Source organism: Sitophilus oryzae, unplaced genomic scaffold, assembly GCF_002938485.1.
Source record: "Sitophilus oryzae breed Bouriz unplaced genomic scaffold, Soryzae_2.0 scaffold_1536_pilon_pilon, whole genome shotgun sequence".
NCBI lineage: Eukaryota > Metazoa > Arthropoda > Insecta > Coleoptera > Curculionidae > Sitophilus > Sitophilus oryzae.
Genome location: NW_022146210.1, coordinates 513,486 through 519,485, shown reverse-complemented (window position 1 = coordinate 519,485; position 6,000 = coordinate 513,486).

Here is a 6,000-nt window from a genome sequence, read left to right as displayed (position 1 = left end):
TTAATAAAAAATATTGTAATATTTAATGAGTGGTTTCACCCCCTTGGAACTGGAATTTCGAAAAATCCCTTCTTATCGAACCTTTACACCCTAGAATCTACCTGAATGCCAAAATTGAGCTTCTTACGTTGAGTGGTTTGAACGTTTGAGCAGGATCGTGATTAATCAGTGAATCAGTCACTTGGATTTTATTATATTAATATAGATTCTGATGTTTGGACACAATTATTAAAGAAAATCAAATATCAAATTTATTTATCCAATTATTTAACTAATTTGTTTATTTAGCGCATTTATTTATTTAAACCCTGTATATATGTATAGGGAAAATACACTAATTAGTGCAGTAAAACGTATAAAATTAGTAAAATCGGTGATACTTCAACTTCAATAAATATTTAATGATTTATTCAAGTCACATAAAAGCGTAAAATTGTTAAGGTGAAGAGCGGATGAACTGGATGACATCATTACTTGCTATTCACTGACGCAATGCAAATAAAATTTTATCGTCTCTGTCTCTGTCCGATGATTTTTTAATCGCTGAAATACTTTAAAATGGATATATGTGAGTATATGTATTATACGAAAACTGAAATAAAAAAGACATACATATTATTTTTGTAATTTTAAATATTTAACAAATAACAACGATATTAGCCCTAACACAACGTCATTTCAACATAGGCAATAAACGATGTTTTTAAAGCGTTTACAGGCAGTGGCGGATATAGAGGGCGTGCCATGGCCCCCCTCCCCCTAAAATCTGCAAATTGGGTTAAATAGCCTTTCAGGTTAAAAATGACGCTCTAAAAAACATATCCTACATTAATTTTTATAATAAAATTATATAAAGATTCTTGCCACTTAACTGCTAATATAGAAATTTAATTCTACGCTGTGTTTGTTATATTGCGGATCAACCTGCTCTCACTACCGGTTTCGGAGCCCTACTCCATTATCAGGTGAGCTTGGGAGATCCACAAAATGACAACCACAGCGCAGAGATAGTTAATTCCGACTTGTCGGAAAGTATCGGTTAGATATTAAGTCCCGAACGGGAGATAGCGGCCTGCGTGCAATGGTAGTACTTTCGTACCACCGAGGCGCAACTATCGATAGTAAAAGAAGTAAAAGGCTTTTTTTCAGGCAAGCCAAATTATAAAATAAAAAACAAATTTCTTGCAGTAGAGGTATATAATAAAATTATATAAAGATTCTTGCCACTTAACTGCTAATATAGAAATTTAATTCTGCGCTGTGTTTGTCATAATGCGGATCAACCTGCTCTCACTACCGGTTTCGGAGCCCTACTCCATTATCAGGTGAGCTTGGGAGATCCACAAAATGACAACCACAGCGCAGAATGAATAATTCCGACTTGTCGGAAAGTATCGGTTAGATATTAAGTCCCGAACGGGAGATAGCGGCCTGCGTGCAATGGTAGTACTTTCGTACCACCGAGGCGCAACTATCGATAGTAAAAGAAGTAAAAGGCTTTTTTTCAGGCAAGCCAAATTATAAAATAGAAAACAAATGTCTTGCAGTAGAGGTATATAATAAAATTATATAAAGATTCCTGCCACTTAACTGCTAATATAGAAATTTAATTCTGCGCTGTGTTTGTCATAATGCGGATCAACCTGCTCTCACTACCGGTTTCGGAGCCCTACTCCATTATCAGGTGAGCTTGGGAGATCCACAAAATGACAACCACAGCCACAGAAGATGAGTTAATTCCGACTTGTCGGAAAGTATCGGTTAGATATTAAGTCCCGAACGGGAGATAGCGGCCTGCGTGCAATGGTAATACTTTCGTACCACCGAGGCGCAACTATCAATAGTAAAAGGATGGTAAAAGGCTTTTTTTCAGGCAAGCCAAATTATAAAATAGAAAACAAATTTCTTGCAGTAGAGGTATATAATAAAATTATATAAAGATTCTTGCCACTTAACTGCTAATATAGAAATTTAATTCTGCGCTGTGTTTGTCATAATGCGGATCAACCTGCTCTCACTACCGGTTTCAGGCCCTACTCCATTATCAGGTGAGCTTGGGAGATCCACAAAATGACAACCACAGCGCAGAGATAGTTAATTCCGACTTGTCGGAAAGTATCGGTTAGATATTAAGTCCCGAGCGGGAGATAGCGGCCTGCGTGCAATGGTAGTACTTTCGTACCACCGAGGCGCAACTATCGATAGTAAAAGGATGGTAAAAGGCTTTTTTTCAGGCAAGCCAAATTATAAAATAGAAAACAAATGTCTTGCAGTAGAGGTATATAATAAAATTATATAAAGATTCTTGCCACTTAACTGCTAATATAGAAATTTAATTCTGCGCTGTGTTTGTCATAATGCGGATCAACCTGCTCTCACTACCGGTTTCGGAGCCCTACTCCATTATCAGGTGAGCTTGGGAGATCCACAAAATGACAACCACAGCGCAGAGATAGTTAATTCCGACTTGTCGGAAAGTATCGGTTAGATATTAAGTCCCGAACGGGAGATAGCGGCCTGCGTGCAATGGTAATACTTTCGTACCACCGAGGCGCAACTATCAATAGTAAAAGGATGGTAAAAGGCTTTTTTTCAGGCAAGCCAAATTATAAAATAGAAAACAAATTTCTTGCAGTAGAGGTATATAATAAAATTATATAAAGATTCTTGCCATAACTGCTAATATAGAAATTTAATTCTGCGCTGTGTTTGTCATAATGCGGATCAACCTGCTCTCACTACCGGTTTCGGAGCCCTACTCCATTATCAGGTGAGCTTGGGAGATCCACAAAATGACAACCACAGCGCAGAGATAGTTAATTCCGACTTGTCGGAAAGTATCGGTTAGATATTAAGTCCCGAACGGGAGATAGCGGCCTGCGTGCAATGGTAATACTTTCGTACCACCGAGGCGCAAATATCAATAGTAAAAGGATGGTAAAAGGCTTTTTTTCAGGCAAGCCAAATTATAAAATAGAAAACAAACTATCTCCCGTTCGGGACTTAATATCTAACCGATACTTTCCGACAAGTCGGAATTAACTATCTCTGCGCTGTGGTTGTCATTTTGTGGATCTCCCAAGCTCACCTGATGATGGAGTAGGCTCCAACTCAGTGAGTGGCTGCAGGTTGATCCACGATATGACAAACACAGTAAATTTCTATATTAGCAGTTAAGTAACAAGAATCTTTATATATTTTATTATATACCTCTCTACTGAAAGTATTTTTTCTGTTTGTCAATTTTTATTTGCCTCCCTCTAAAATAAATTCCTGTATCCGCCCTTGTCTACAGGCTATTATACTATAGGTAGCGTATGACGTGTGACAGATTCAAACATGAATCTGTGTTTGAATCCGCTCACCGCATGCTGTGTTTGTGTATAAGAGGCCATATTGGTATGTTGATGCCTAAAAGTATTTTTCTTTTTAAATTTTGTTATTATCATGTCATCTATTTAAGTGATCATATTGAGTGTTTATTTGTCATTTAAGTGAACCCTATAGAATACAAAATTAAGGTTAGTTTTAATTTTGGTTTTAATGTTGTTTTAATGTTATTATTATTACTATAAATTACAATAACTATAAACTGCCTTTTACCAAAGGAGAGTTTGTGAATTGTTAAAACATTTTTGTGGGTAGTAATAGTATTTAAATTAGAATTATTTTTATGGATATTAAAATACTGAAGACTGACCACTTTGTCATACTTATTGTTAAATTAACATTGAATAAAATATATTTGAATATTACTTGCATACGTTTCAATTGACCCCAATCACTGTTTCAACAGTAGGATTTCCGGAATCGGAAGTGTTTTTCGGAACCGGGAATTTCGATACCGCTGCCGCGCTTGTTAGAAACCGGGATTTCCAGGGTTTTCGGTATTTTCGATGCTAACTAATTTTGTTCAATGACGATGTAATTCATCAATCAGAAAGCATGGGATGGTTTTCCAAAGAAATCAATTTAAATAAAGATTTTTAATGAAAATATCATCAAATTATTAAGTAATTAGTAACGAGAAATTTAATTTTAACACAAGCAAAGAAAAAATATAAATAACTTAAAATTCACACCCAACTACACGAGCAACTACATAAACCAACTTAACTAAATTTGAAAAAAAGGCTTAAAATATTGAATTAAATATACAGGGATGTTCACCACATACGACACGGAGTATTGTAGCTAAACGATTAGATTTTTACAAATTGTAAGTTTGGGGTTCGTTGAAGGACTATTAGAGCTACAATTTAAAAATATTTTTACAAGATACAGAGTGTCCCAATAAATAAAAAATATCAAAGTTGTATTTTTTTAAATGGAACACCCTGTATATTATTACATTTTTAGTTTCTACGATTAAAATAAAGGTAAGTTTGATTAAGGTTTATTATAGTTAAACCTTATCGTTTTTGAAATATTTTCAATTTTGTGAAATTGCAGTAAAAATTTTAAAGCTTCATTTCTCCAAGGGTATCAATGTTTTTAATACTAAATATTTAATGAAGTTTATTTATTGATCAGTTATTGTGTTGCAATAATAAAAATAATACTACCTTATACAGAGTGTCTAAAAATTTATTTTAAATAATTATTAGCTTCAAACGGCAATAACTTCTTTAATTTAAATGGAATGTATATTTTAGGAGAATCAGATGCACAATTAAATTGTCTATCAAATTGTATTATACCATTTTTACCTATCCCTTCAAGTTTCCGTTAGAAAATGCATTTTTTCTTATAATTTAGACCTCATTTATCAATATATCCATGGAATATTGACATTTTAGATTGTTTTAAAGCAACAAATGTACAAAATGTACAGACTAGTAATATTATCGTTTTTAGCAAAACGTTAATATTACTAGCCCATTAATATGCAAAAAGAAAACTATTTAAATCTTTATAAAAGAGTATACCATTAATTAAATATAACACCATTATTTCCGCCCATATACTAATTAATTACATACTTAATTGTGTTTGTTAATAAATTATTATAAATATATGTGGATTTGAGTCCAGAAATCAATATAATAATAAGTTATCAAATTAAAGTCTCTGTTGTTATAAATAAGCATTTATTAAAAAATGAATCTAAAATGCCCATACAAAATTCAGTTTTTTAGTATTTGGAGCAATTATTATTAATCAACGCAAACAGTCAGTTAATGTAGTTTGAATACTGGAATCATATTAATTGGTCCTCTTTAACAAATATTTAAACAGTTTTTTTTATTTTTTAATGAAATAAACGAATTATATCGACAATATTAGTATCTGTACTCTTTAAAAATTTGGTACATCTTTAAAATAATCTAAAATGTCAATAGTCCATGGGTATATTGATAAATAAGTTCTAAATTACAAGAAAATGCATTTTCTACGGAAACTTAAAGAGATAGGTAAAAAATGGTATAATATAATTTGATAGACAATTAAATTGTGTATCTGATTCTCGTAAAATATACAGGGTGTTCCATTTAAATTAAACAAGTTATTGCCGTTTTGAAGCTAATAATTATTTAAAATAAATTTTTAGACACTCTGTATAAGGTAGTATTATTTTTTATTACTGCAACACAATAACTGATCAGTAAATAAACTACAGTAAATATTTAGTATTAAAACTTTGATACCCTTGGAGAAATGAAGCCTTAAAATTTTACTGCAATTTCACAAAATTGAAAATATTTCAAAAACGGTAAGGTTTAAGTATACTAAATCGTAATTAAATTTACCTTTATTTTAATCGTAGAAACTAAAAATGTAATAATATACAGAGTGTTCCATTTAAAAAAATACAACTTTGATATTTTTTACTTATTTGGGACACTCTGTATCTTGTAAAATTATTTTTAAATTGTACCTCTAATAGTCCTTCATCGAACCCAAAACTTGACGCACAATTTAATTGTCCATCAAATTGTATTATACCATTTTTACCTATCTCTTCAAGTTTTCGTAGAAAATGCTTTTTCTTATAATTTA